Raw genomic sequence first — 15,431 nt, 5'->3', positions numbered from 1 at the left:
GAACACCATGTTTATTTGAGAGTATAGCTTGGCGGATCTTAACTTCGAGATAAATCTTGAGGACAAATGAAGAATGAAAGGAATCATTGACGAACCACCATGTAGAGCCTCCATGAAGAACTCTGGTAATAAAAGAATTATCAATCGAAAAGTAAAGTTGAAAAGAACTCTCGGAGAGTCCTTGCAATGATTAGATGAAGCTTCACGATGATAAAACCGAGAAAACTTCGAACTTCGGAAAGAAAGATGAACAAATGAAATCAGGAATTTTGATGAACCTGCAGAATAAGGAATTGAATTTACTCGATGAAACAAGAATAAGAATTACATTATGTCCATCCTTCACCAATTAAATTGATGACAAACAATGGATTTGGCATACTACTTATTCTCGTAGAAAGGATTAAGATAGATATGGCACAAACTTGAGAAGGTCTTCAACGATCCACCGGTGGGATTTGAAAGAATGAACGAATCTGTATGTTAACGAAGGAGAAGAACTCTTGAATGAACCACCATAAGAATTGAACATGAAAATAGCAAAAGCACAATTTACCGGGAAGAATTGGAAAACGAAAGATGATACTTGAGGGAATTTAGATGCAAGTGAACGAAGAGATCCCGAGCTGATTAGCGAATATTTGAATGATGCACCTGTAAGATTTGGAGAACAATAGCTAAAAGCTGAGGATGAATAAACCCAAAATCTTGGCCTTCGGAGAATCAAACTGAAAAGAATCTTGAATTTGCTCCGGATAGGTGAAAAGAATTCTCACAATCAAAAACAATTATGAGAGGATGTTATCAAACTTGAACTACGCAACTTCGAGAGGACAGACCAAGATTTGAGGGAAACTCTTATTTGGTCTTCAAGTGTTGAGAATGACGATGAGAAACACCACCATGAATTGCTGAGACACTCCCGAATGAAGAAATAGAAAGGTTGAACCAATGATGAAAAGAATGTGAAAGATCTTGGAGAAGGCATTTGACTGATGACATGTCATTCTTACGTCAAACTTGGAGAAGAATTTGAGGGTAACTCTGAGAAAAATTAGAAGAGAAAAGTAAGATCCTGGGAAAAGACCTGTGGGTTAGGGACCACTCAAGAGAAACACCGTTGAAATGATTACTTGAAAAGGAGATTGCACCGGTTGAATTGACTGGCTTGAATGAGATAACATCCTCAAAAGAACTTGAGCGAATTGAGAATGGAAACTTGAATCTTCTGAGATATCTTCAGCACTTCGGATAAGAATAGAGAGAGATGAACGAATAAGAGGTGCACCGGCATGAGAAAACATATGAAACGTGAGAAGGATATGATCGACAGAGTTTGGCTTGAATCCACCGGAGAAGAAAGAGAACGAATAATGATGAACTTGTAGAGCATCTTCAAGAGAACCACCGGGTAAGAACATTGACGGAAAAGAATGGAGAGACTTCTCATCAATAACATGATAGTTGATTAAGAAATCTGAATCCTTGAAGGAAAAGGGTGGGAGGGGAGAAAACAAAGGCAGCTTGGGACGGAAGAAATGAGCACCGTTGAGAAGAACTAATAATTGATCTTGCGGATGTTGAAATGATCGGATCCGCTTGAAGAGAAACACGCCGGTTGAAAATGATTGACATGACAATCTCGATGATCAAGAAGGATTGGTATTCACATAGAAGTATGAGAACACCACTTAGGGAAGGTATCGAATCAACATTTGACTTCGAAGCAACTCGAATACCACAACTCAAAACAAACAAAGGATTGGCTTGCAAAATAAGCCAGAAACAAACATATGATAGATCCCATATCATAACATGTGTCTGTTGGAAAGATATCCTACGAGATACTTGAATTCCCACTTATAAACTCCCGAAACTTTCTAGTTATGCAATCAGGTGTTGGGGATACATGGGAAGCATAATGTCTCACCCAAAACTAGCAAATCCTACATCCAGCTGTATCCATCCTTCAACACATAACCAAGAAACCTTCGGAAATCATTTACCTCAACCTTCGAAAAGCATCCGTTATACGAGTTATGGCAATACTCCCGAACTCCCGCCCCAATACTGGGTGGTGTCAAGGTTATCTAACCAACAACTGCATAAAAGAGATTTGTGATGTCGGCGAACTCAGGTGTTCCAAAACTGCAACGATAAAATTGTGCTAACAACACCTCGGAGCTCAACTCCCCGGGACACTGCCACAACCCCTAAATGTCAGGAGGAACCAAGAACAATGTTCTCGTCACAAAACCATCGGAATGATTCCAAGATACCCGCGTGATCCTAAAAAAATTAGTGAAATTTGAGGAGAGAAGAGTCAAAACTCTACGCCAGGAGGCCTCACCAGAGCAATGAAGGAACTGGGAAGTAAAAAGAATCCTACTCTCTGATATATGTAATCCTAAGACTCAAAACATTTTTACTAGACTCAACAACGTCAGCGATTCGATCAAGAAGGAGGCTCCTAAGTCAGGGAAGGCTCTGTACCAACTTGTAACACCCACAATGCAGCTATATCTCCCACGTGTCGGGGCACGACTTAGAGGCATAGCCGCATGGTAGGAATGTCGCAAGAGGGGTAATCTTTACACATCCCATGTACTGAATAAGAAAGGGATAAAGAGTCGGCTTACAATTGCCACTTCACACAATACATAAATATATCATACGTCATCCAGAATACAATCAAGGTCCGACTACGGAACCAAAATAAAGAAAGACCACCCCAAATGCTAGATCCCCGATCGTCCCAACTGGGCTCCTCTACTGATCATCCGGAAAAGAAACATAGTAACGGCCCGAATCCTCGTCGAACTCCCACTTGAGTTCGGTAGCGTCCCCTGCACTGGCATCATCAACACCTACATCTGTTTGGAAGTATCTGTGAGTCACGGCGACTCAGCAATCTCACATCCTCGCAATCAAAACTATTTAAGCTTAAAGGTAGGAAAGGGGTAGTGAGGTGGAGCTGCAGCAAAGCACTAAGCATATATGGTGGCTAACGTACGCAAAAGAGAGCGAGAAGAGAAGCAAAGCACGGTCGAGAAGCTAATAGTGATCAAGAAGTGATCCTGAAGCTACTTATGTTCAAGCATAACACGAGACCGTGTTCTCTTCCCGGACTCCGCTGAAAAGAGACCATCACGGCTACACACGCGGTTGATTCATTTTAATTAAGTTAAGTGTCAAATTTTCTACAACCGGATATTAACAAATTCCCATCTGCCCATAACCGCGGGCACGGCTTTCGAAAGTTTAAAACACTGCAGGGGTGTCCCAACTTAGCCCATCACAAGCTCTGACGGTCAACGAAGGATATTCCTTCTCCTAGGAAGACCCGATCAGACTCGGAATCCCGGTTACAAGACATTTCGACAATGGTAAAACAAGACCAGCAAAGCCACCCGATGTGCCGACAAATCCCCATAGGAGTCGCACGTATCTCGTACTTAGGGCACACCCGATGGGCAAGACATCGGGTTGGCATAAACCCTAGTTGCCCAGGGGGGCGCCGGACATCGCCCAGTTTGGACCAACACTCAGAGGAGCACTGGCCCGGGGGTTAAAAATAAAGATGACCCTTGAGTCCGTGAAACCCAAGGGAAAATGGCTTAGGTGGCAAATGGTAAAACCAAGGTTGGGCCTTGCTGGAGGAGTTTTATTCAAGGCGAACTGTCAAGGGGTTCCCATAACACCCAACCGCGTAAGGAACGCAAAATCAAGGAACATAACACCGGTATGACGGAAACTAGGGCGGCAAGAGTGGAAAAAAACACCACGCATAAGGCCAAGCCTTCCACCCTTTACCAAGTATATAGATGCATTAAAGTAAACAAGATATAATAATGATATCCCAACTAAAATCCATGTTCCAAACAAGGAACAAACTTCATCTTCGCATGCAACTAGCAACGCTATAAGAGGGGCTGAGCAAAGCGGTAACATAGCCAAACAACGGTTTGCTAGGAAAGGTGGGTTAGTGGCTTGACATGGAAATACGGGAGGCATGATAAAGCAAGTGGTGGGTATCGCGGCATAGCAATATAGCGAGCAACTAGCAAGCAAAGATAGAAGTGATTTCGAGGGTATGGTCATCTTGTCTGCAATGTTCTCAAAGTTGACGAAAACTTGATCCTTGTAAGCATACTCAACAGGTTCCTCGATCACGTACTCGTCTCCCAGATCTACCCAAGGCAAGAACACAAGCAAAGGCCCAACAATCAATCACGGTGCAATGCGCAAGCAACATGATGCAAAACATGGCATGCCATGCGGGATGTGATACGCAATGCATAAGCGTGCTTCGGAAGGGGAGGATTGAACCAGGCATCAACTTGGCAATCCAAGAGTGCCACTGGAAAGATGAGATGATTTCGGTCGAAATTGATATAAAGATCACTGGAATCGGATGCACGGTTTGCAAATGGCAAGCAAAACAAGAATAGCACAATTCTGCGATTAACAGCACAATACCACCTAGAACGCAACAAGAAACTAAGCTACTGCAGTCCAACATAACAACAAAGCACATGGCAGTGATCTACTCAAGATTCTTGACAAAACATGAACACTGAGCTATGGCTAAATCACACAAGAACAGGTTCAAACAAGCATGGCAAAAGTGCAAAAGATATCAGCATCACAAACTTGGTGAAAATACTAACATGTCAGGAATTAACATCAGGAAGCCATATTTAGAGCAAGCAAACAACATGCTACAGAAACAGATCATAGTAAACAAAGGCATGGAATGAAACTACTAAATACATACAACAAAAGTCCCTTAATGACCATGAGCCAAAAAGGCACAGAAGATAAGATGGCACCCATGTAAACATAGCAAGTTTTATTACAGTTTCAGACTTAGCAGAAAACAGAGCATGGCATAAACAGAATTACGAAGGCATCTTTGCAATCGCAAATCACTCATCACAAAGCATTGCATGACAAGATAAGCATACTACCAGCAAGAAGACATGTCCATGAAGCTAACCATGGCAAGAACAAGTTCATAGCATGCATGAATCAACTACAGCAACCACGGCAAAATTGATTAATATGTAAACAATCTGCCAGGAACATTTTATAGCAAAAGTAGAGCAAGATTAAGACATGCTAGGGCACTCCATAATTGCAAACAGGGACATGTATGGATAGAGCACAACCATATGTCCAAATCATTCTTACTTAAGAAACTCAAAACAAGCATGGATCTCACTGTAGCATCATGTTTACATGGCAAAACAATAACAGCAGAGGAAAGACTTAGTAAAATCCTAAGTCCCTGAAATCAGCAATATCACGAAGGCTACTTTGCATGCTTGTGCTAGTCACCACATTGATCAAAAAAATGCATGGCAAACACCTATATAAATAAGGCATGACATAGATCAAAACACATGTAGAGCTCATGTTCATATGAAGCACCCATCAAAAGTGGCAAAAAAGACAAATCATCATAATCTGCTAAGTAACAAGACCTAACAATTTATTGCACTCTTTTATCAACGATTTGGGCATCAGGATGGACTCAAACAAGCATGTCACAATGGAATGAAATGAAGAGCACAGCATGGTGAACATTTTGATATATTATCCGCATTAAACGGAGGTACGGTGATGAAGTTATGATGCAATGAACATGGCCTAAAAATGTTACAGATCCAGGGACTTAGAGAAAATTATACCGCGCGAAAACCTGGACGGAGACGTTCTGGGACGGAGCGGTGCGGGGATGGATGAAGGCGTTTGGATCGGGGACCGGTGGATCTGGTCCTGATCCGGATCCGGCCGGAATTTCTCCGGAGTTGGTGCCGGCGATGGCGAGGACGACTAGGAGACGGCGGCGGGCGGTGGTGCGACGCGGAGGCGGCGGGGCGATAGTGAGGCGAGGTAGATAGACGGCGGCGGTGTGCTCCGGCGCGGCGAGCGACGGACGAGGGCGGCAGCACGAGGCGAGGCGAGGCGAGCGGTGGCGAGGCGAAGGCGGCAGAGGCGCTCATCGGCGGGCGGCGCTGGTTCAGCAACGGAGATCCCGGGCGGGGCGGCACGGACCAGCTACGGCCCGGGGCGGGCCAGCCTCAGGCCCCGGCGGGCCTGGCGGCGGGGAGGAGAGAGAGAGGGCACGGGGCTGACGTGGCGCATTTGGATGGCCAGAGGGCGGTGGCGAACACGTCCGATGGCGGCACGGACATGTCCAGCGGCGGGAGGAGGAAGAAGCTAGGGTGTGGACCTAGATTTGGACCGGGAGAGCACATATTTATAGGTAGGAGGAGGTAGGAGTGTCCAAATGGAGTGTAGTTTTCGACCACGCGATCGTGATCCGACGGCGGAGGACATGGGAGAGGTTCGGATGGGTTATTGGGCCGTTTTGGAGGGGTGTTGGGCTGCAACACACACAAGGCCTTTACGGTTCCCCGGTTAACCGTTGAAGTATCAAATGGACTCCAAATGACACGAAATTTGACAGACGGTCTACCGGTGGTGTACCAAGGCCGCTTGGCAAATCTCGGTCCATTCCGAGAATGTTTAACACCTGCACACGAAAAGAGACAAAAGAGGCACATCGGTGCACGTAGGAGTGTCAGAATGCAAAATGGTCAACAAGGAAAATGCTCGGATGCAAGAGACGAACACATATGCAAAAGAGATGCCCATGATGACATGATATGAAATGCATGACATGAACAAAATGCAAAACGAAAGACAAAACCCAACCACGAAGGGAAAATCATATCACATCTCCGGAAAAGGCAAGAGTCAGAGTTACAAATATGGAAAGTTGTATCCGGGGCGTTACAATTTGATCCGTGGATTTGCTTTGCCTTGATTGGATCTAGATTTTCCACCTTTCCCCACCTTTTCCTTCCATGAAATCGACCGGATTCGATGAATTTTAACCTCTCCACCACGTCCACGAGTTGTTCAACCCGTGCCCGAAAATTGCCCAGGCACCAGACGTCTGACCGCCTCTGGACGTCCGACGACCGGACGATTGGCCCATCCCGGACGTCCGACGTTCCCTGAGGAAACTGAATTTTTTTCAGTTTAGTCACCACCACCGCCCCACTTCCGCATACGCACTCCCACCACCTATACACCATCATCACTTCCGCATACCACCACCATTGCTTACCCGTATCGCACTCCGACACGTTTTTCCACTTCGAGCTTTGAGAATTTGAGTTGCGGTTTCGTGTCCTATTGTGTTTCGGCTATTTAGGTACGGTCTGACATCAACATCACCGCCGCTCATCTTCGCCACGGATGCGTCATCAACAACGACTACCTCGACTACATCTTGGTATTCGTGCCAACAATTTGACACCATACTGTATGCAAGAAACGGTAACATCATCTTGGTATTGGATACATCATTCTTGCCATCACATTGATAGCCATCATAGCCTTAATCCTTTGTGTCGCTTACCATCGAGACTAGCTTTTGAGTATTGCCGGCAATGAGACTTGTGCACATTAGTGATCATACTTCCCATAGCATACATACATCATTGGTGCATATCTTGGTATCACCTCTTGTGTCACAAGGTTGTCATCGCATACAGAATTGCTATCTTGGTTCATGAAGCATTGCATGAGAAAAGAGCTCAAACAACAAAGAGCCAAATAAGCTTTTAAGCAAAAGGGAAAGATAAGCAAAGAGCTTTTAAGCAAGACCAATAGCATCATACAACATTAATATTGTCATACTAGATCATCTTGGATCATAGCATCGAAACAACATACATAGAGCATACTTGGGATAGAAGTCGTTGCATTTTTGCTTAGTAGGTTGTGCACAAGTCTTTGTATCCGCCTATTGTGCAATCGTGCTAGTGTCTCTCTAGTGTTGTGTAACAAGAGCATTTTCGTGGATTCCACATTTTGGCTCATCCTTGGTTGCACAACCCCACTTATCTTTTTGCGTGTGTGTTTACGTGTACCTTATCTTGCTTGGTCTACTTGTTGCATTGCAAACTTGCAAATCTTTTCCAACATTATTGAAGCTCACTAACAATTGCATCAAATTTTGTGCCACCATCCTAACCAAGCTCCACCATAAGCTTTTACTTGTGTAGGTGTGAGAAACTGACAAGAATTGGTACCAATTGTGTTATTTCCTTATTCCACATTGCAGTGATCATTGATCCACCTTCAACTTCGGTCAAGGTACATTTGGTATACGTTCTTATATTTCTACCACTCACATTTTTTCTCTTGGAATGATGGATAGGCCAAGTACTTCTACCAACCCACTCTTCATTGAGCACGATGACGACATGAACTCCTACGTCACCAAGAGCCACCTCTTTGGTGCAAAATGTGCTTTGCATCAAGAGCAACAAGCAATGAGTGAACGCATCGACAACCTCGCCGCCGACTTGCGACTCTCCGAGCAACGTATAAGGGACTACTTCGACCACAAGCTCGACAATCACAAGCAAGAGAACGACGCAAGAATGGACGAGATTCATGCTTTGTTGCTCAACCGCTCTTCTTCCACTTCGTCCTCATCAAGACGGAGCCGCTCAAGTTGACACTCCGACTTTACCCTCTCCGGCTCAAGTACACCGACATTGAACACTCTTCGACGTGTCACGCGCAATGATCGTCAAGCCTCAATCCCCTACGCGACACCGACTCTCAAGAGCACCGACACCGTCAAAACCAAGCTGCCTTTGCACAAGCACGAGAACGGCAACGACAACGCCAACATGAAGAGGAAGAGCAAGCGCGTCTACACCAAGATGCACAAGATGTAGAGGCACAATGCCAAGAACAACAACTCCGTGAAGCTCAAACACTTGAGGCGCAACGTGCCCTTCGAAATTCGAGTCACACCGTCGCCACACGCAATCCCCATCGGCGTGAACAAGAAGAAGCACTTTGCGAAGAAGTTCAAGAGAGGATTTACCAATCACGTGTGCATCGTCAAGTTCCTAAAGTTCATCATCGAGCTCGACAAGCCCCTCCACAAGCTCCTCAAGAACCCCAAGAACCCCAAGTTCACCAAGAGCATTAATACAATGGAAATCCTCCACGACAAGAGCAACATGAAGTTGACAACCCTCCTCACCAAGAGCAACACGAGTTTGACAATCATCAACAACATGGGCGTCATCATCCTCGACCCCAACACAATGAAGAGCAAAGCTACGGCAAGCTAAAGTTCACCATGCCCAAGTTCAATGGAAGCAACGATCCCGAAGAGTACCTTTCATGGGCATTGAAGGTCGACAAAATCTTCCGCTTGCAAAACTATGAAGAAGAGAAGAAGATCGCGATGGAATCCCTTGAGTTCCAAGACTATGTCCTCATTTGGTGGGAACAAGTCATCGAGTGCCGTGAGGCAAGAGGTGAACCACCCATCACTACTTGGGCGCAAATGAAGGATGTCATGAGAGCACGCTTCGTGCCTACCTACTACAACTGCGACCTCTTCAAGAAACTTCAACTACTCAAGCAAGGAACCAAGAGCATTGAAGAATACTACAAGGAAATGGAGATTGCCATGATAAGAGCCAACGTCACGGAAGATGATGAACAAATAATGGCACGTTTCTTGAATGGACTCAATCATCCCATCAAGAAGATCATCGACTTCCAACCATAGTCGAACCTCATCGAGCTAGTGCATCAAGCTACCAAAGCGGAACGCCAAGTACAAGATGATTACAAGTATGCCAAGTTCTCATCCAAGAGATACGGCTTCTACAACACCCAAGCTTCAACGACTCCAACACCATCTACCAAGCCTTTTACAAGCAACATCGACAAGTCGAGTTCCAAGAAAGCTTCGCCAACTCCAAGTCATCCTCCTACAACGAGCAACTTCAATCCGAGAGCTTCATCATCATCTACCCCAACCGATGAGACCGTCAAGACGAGTTCCTTCAAATGCTTCACATGCGGCAGCCGAGGCCATAAGTCCTACGAGGGCACCAACAAGCGGACCATAACCCTTAACGACGACGGCACTTATGACTCAATGAGTGAAGGACAAATGGAAGCCCTTGAGCAAGTGGCCATACACTGGCAAGTGAACAAAGAAGACACGAAACAAGTCTTTTGCGATGAAGATTCAAGTCCCGCCCTTGTTGTCTCCAAGGTCTTGACTCTTCAACATCAACAAGAAGAAGACCAAAGGTGCCACATATTCCACACCAAGCCCGGCATCATCCGTCAAGGTCATCATCGATGGAGGGAGTTGTCATAACCTCGCAAGTGAAGAACTTTGCTCCAAGCTCCAATTGCCCAAGACGAAGCACCCACATCCCTACAAAGTTCAATGGCTTAGCGACTCCGGCACTATCCAAGTCGAGCAACGAGTACAAGTCTCCTTAAAAATTGGCACCTACGAAGACACTTTGGAGTGTGACGTTGTTCCAATGACCGTTTTCCACCTTGTTCTTGGACTCCCATGGCAATTTGATAGAGGTGTCATCCACAACGACCGAACGAACCACTACATCCTCAAGATGAAGGGAAAGGAGTATGTACTTCGCCTATGTCTCCAAGCCAAGTGATCGCCGACACACAAGCCAACCATCATGGAGAGAATAGTGAGAGAGCGAGCCAGCAAAAAGAGAGTGAGCGCCACAAGCCCAAATCGAGTGCATCCACGATGAGCGACAAGAAGAACTTAGTTCTCTTTGCCACCAAAAGTGAGATAAGAGGAGTGTGTGAGAACCCATCTAGTGTCCTACACTATGTCCTTTTGTGCAAGGACGACGCACCAAACATTAACACCTCTCACGCTCTACCTTTAGTGTTGTCTTCTCTTTTGAAGGAATTCCAAGGTGTTTCCCCGACGAGCTACCTCCGGGACTACCTCCACTACGAGGCATCGAGCACCGCATCGACCTCATCCCCGGAGCACCTCTTTCGAACAAAGCTCCCTACCGCGTCAACCCCGAAGAAACCAAAGAAATACAAAGGCAAGTAAAGCATGTCATAGACCATGGACATGTGCGTGAAAGTTTGAGTCCTTCTGCCATTTCGGTCATTCTTGTGCCAAAACGAGACGGTATCTTTCGCATGTGCTCCGATTGTAGACCTATCAATGCTATCACAGTTCGCTATTGGTATCCCATTCCACGCCTTGATGATATGCTTGATGAACTTAGTGGTGCCACTATCTTTTCAAAAATTGATCTTAAAAGTGGTTACTATCAAATCCACATACAAGAGGGTGATGAATGGAAAACCACTTTCAAAACAAAGTTTGGTTTGTATGAGTGGTTAGTCATGCCTATGGGTTTATCGGAGGCACCGGGTACTTTCATGCGTCTTATGAATCATGTCTTTCGCCCTTACATTGGTGTGTTTGTTGTGGTCTACTTCAATGATATCCTTGTTTATAGCAAATGTCTTCAAGATCATGTCACCCATGTTCGCACCGTTTTGCAAACTCTTCAAAAAGAGCGTCTCTGTGCTAACATGGAAAAGTGCCTTTTCGGCATTGATAAGCTCATTTTCTTGGGTTTTGTTGTTTCCTATAAGGGTGTTCATGTTGATGACTCTAAGATCAATGCTATTAAAACTTGGCGACAACCAACCAACTTGCATCAAGTGCGTAGCTTCCTTGGTTTAGCCGGTTTCTACCATAGATTTGTGAAGGACTTTAGCACCATTGCTTCACCTTTGCATGCTTTGAGCAAGAAAAATGCGCCTTTTGTTTGGGGACCATCCCAAGATACCGCTTTCAATGAGCTTAAGAATTTTCTTACTCATGCTCCCGTGCTTGCATTACCCAACTTTGACAAACCATTTGAGATTCATTGTGATCCTAGTGGTAATGGCATAGGAGGTGTGTTAACGCAAGAGAAGCGCCCCATAGCTAACTTTAGTGAGAAACTTTCCGGAGCGCAACTCAATTACCCCATATATGACAAAGAGCTCTATGCATTAGTGCGGGTTTTGCATGAATGGGAACACTATCTTCGCCCTCATGAATTCATCATTCATACCGACCATGAAACACTCAATTATCTTAAAGGTCAAACCAAGTTGAACAAGCGTCATGCAAAATGGAGTGAATTTATTGAGTCGTTTCCTTATATCATCAAGTACATTAAAGGTAAGGAAAATACTGTGGAGGATGCCCTTTCCCGCATATGCATGCTTGTTACTCAACTTGAATTGGATGTCATTGGCTTTCAACACATAAAAGAGTTGTATGGTTATGATCCTACTTTTGCTACTCCTTATGCCAAGTGTTTGACGCATACCTCTTGGGAACGCTATTACATCAAAAATGGATATCTTATCAGAGCTAACAAGCTTTGCATCCTCGAGTCTTCTCTTCGTTTGTTGCTTTTGCAGGAATCTCATGGAGGAGGACTAATGGGACATTTTGGACGCGACAAGACTTTTGCTACGCTTTCCAAGAACTACTATTGGCCAAAGATGTTTCGCGACGTCAACCGCTTCACCAACCGATGATCTACATGTCACAAAGCCAAGTCTAAATCCCATTCCCATGGCCTTTACATGCCTCTCCCTATTCCTTATCAACCATGGGAAGATATTAGCATGGATTTTTTACTTGGCTTGCCTAGGACTAGAAATGGAAAGGATTCGGTATTAGTCGTTGTGGACCGTTTCTCTAAGATGGCACATTTCATTTCTTGCAACAAGATAGATGATGCTTCACATGTTGCCAATCTCTTTTGTAGGGAAATATTGTGTCTACATGGAGTGCCAAAGACGATCGTCTCGGACCACGACGTCAAGTTCCTAAGCTACTTTTGGAAGACCCTATGCGCCAAGCTCGGAATCAAGCTACTCTTATCCATGGCGTATCATCCACAAACCGATGGCCAAACGGAGGTGACCAACCGCACACTCTCAGCTCTACTTCGCGTGCTCATCAAGAAGAACATCAAGGAGTGGGAGGAGTGTCTACCTATCGCCGAGTTCACCTACAACCGCGCAAGACACTCAACAACCGGCAAGTCCCCCTTCGAGGTCGTCTACGGATTCAACCCATTGTCCCCATTGGACATCCTTCCTCTACCACTACAAGAGCGCATCAATATGGATGCAAGTGCACGTGTGACCCATCTCAAGAAGGTGCATGAAGATACAAGGCACACCATCGAGCGCCAAGTACAACGACTTGCGACCAAGCACAACATCAACAAGCAACCCATGGTATTCAACATTGGTGATCTTGTGTGGCTACACCTTTGGAAAGACCGCTTCCCCACTGAACGCAAGTCCAAGCTTCTACCTCGAGCGGATGGACCCTTCAAGATTCTTGCACGCTACAACAACAACGCTTACAAGATCGACCTCCCGCGCGACAAGTACAACGTGAACAACATCTTCAATGTCAAGGACCTCTCGCCCTACCATGGTGATGAAGAATTTGATCCAAGGTCGGATCTTCCCCAAGGGAGGGGAGATGATGCGGAGCATCCCAAGGTCATCCCCATGGACCTACCATCGTCTCACCAAGTTCCTAGTGGACCCATGACACAAGCACGTGCAAGAGCTCTCGGAACCGAGGTGACATCTCTCCTCTCACAATTCCACTTCGATGCACATGAAACATGGCTACTACCTCAAACAGAGACATTTTGCATACTCAGGTATCAAGGAGTTGGCCATGAAGAAGCTAAGGAGCAAGGAGAATCAGAAGAGGAAGATGGGTGCGAAGACGGAGAAGAAGAAGAGCTGCGGACAAAGCCCCAGCCACCAGACGACCAGTCGAGACCGGACGTCCGGAGCCTGAAGCCCCAGCAGAGCTACAGCGAGCGGACACCCGGCCAGGACCGGACGACCGGCGACCCCGGACACGAGCCAAACGAGCGGAAGTCCGACGCCACCGGACGTCCGGCAACCGGACGACCGGCCACTTCCGTAAATCCTCTACTTCAACATCCGAGCCAGAACAAGCGAACGACCGACGACTACCGAAGGTCCGGCCGCCCGTGAGCCACCGGACGACCGGCCCCCAGCGGATGTCCGGTACCTGTCTGTGCACAGGATTCGAGCCCGAGTCCCATGTACCCCCTCCATTCGCCCCCATTTGCACTAAGACTATAAATAGACCTCCTATTCCTCCTAGCTAGGGTTAGCAATGGATTAGCTCATATTTCGTGTGAGAGCTTTGCTCATCCCCTTGGTTACCTTCTCCTCGGAGATAGCGCCTCCTCGGAGAAGATCCCCCAAGCGGATTCAAGACCCCCTTACGGGAAGAACCTCAAGACCTCCTCACAGAGAAGACCGGCTACCTTTGTTTACCGTGGATCGTGTGATCTCTTATGTACTCAAGGATCTAGCATATGTGTGACTATTTCTTGTTGGTTTAGTGATTCTCTCGTGTTTCCCCTCATGTTCTTTGTGTTCATCACGGGATCCGCTACTTTTGTGAAAGATACCCTACATCAGGGGCCACACCCCGGAGACGCGTGCCGCTCTTCAGACATGCCACCACACCACCCCGCATGTATGAGGGCCTGGTGCGATGCTCCGGTGGCATTGCTACCCCCCCCTAGGGCCCCTGTCCCGCCTAACCCTGGAGCGGTTGACCACAAGATCTAGCCCTTTGACTTTCCACAGACAGGCTTTGACCAGTGGACCTATCCACCCGGTTGTGTGAGGTCAGCCCATACGGACACCTAGGAGCAACATCCGGGCCAAACCCACAGAAACATCCCCTCGTGTAGACCCGACGCGTCCGTTTCCCCCTCCAGGTGCCGGCGGCGCCGCCGTCCTTGAGGGGGGCCACACCCCAAAGATGCGTGCCGGGAGTTTGCAACCACCACAACACTTCCAGACTTGTGAGAGGCCGCCTACGAAAGATTTGGCGCCATGCTAGCCCCCGGAGGCCGACGGCCATAGTCGTAGACACGCGAAGGGCAATCCGTGTAGTGGGAAGTTTTCAGATACTTCTCCATCACCAAAAATTATGAAAAATTACCATCAGTCCTATAGCACATGTGCCCACGTCATGTAAAAAACTCATGATTTTATCATGCTCCAATTATTTAATAATATTCACGCCCGCACCATTATCGCAGAACGTCTATTACCGTGTCATCGCCGTCCGTTAGGGGGGCCACACCCCGGAGACACGTGCCACCTCTTCAGACATGCCAACTCACCTCCCGGCATGTATGAGGGCCCGGTGCGACACTCCGGTGGCATTGCTACCCCCATGGCCCCCGTCCCGCCTAACGCCGGGGCGGTTGACCATGAGATCTAGCCCTTTGACTTTCCACGGACGGGCTTTGACCAGTGGACCTCTCCACCCGATTGTGTTAGGTCAGCCCATAAGAACACCTGGGAGCAGCATCCGGGCCATACCCACAGCAAGATCCCCTCCGTGTAGACCCGACGTGTCCGTTTCCCCCTCCAGGTGCCGGCGGCGGCGCCATCCGTGAGGGGGGCACACCCCGGAGACGCGTGTCGCCTCT

Source organism: Triticum dicoccoides, chromosome 3A (genome assembly GCF_002162155.2).
Source record: "Triticum dicoccoides isolate Atlit2015 ecotype Zavitan chromosome 3A, WEW_v2.0, whole genome shotgun sequence".
NCBI lineage: Eukaryota > Viridiplantae > Streptophyta > Magnoliopsida > Poales > Poaceae > Triticum > Triticum dicoccoides.
The sequence above is the reverse complement of the archived record's forward strand: the minus strand, read 5'-3'. Positions refer to the sequence as shown.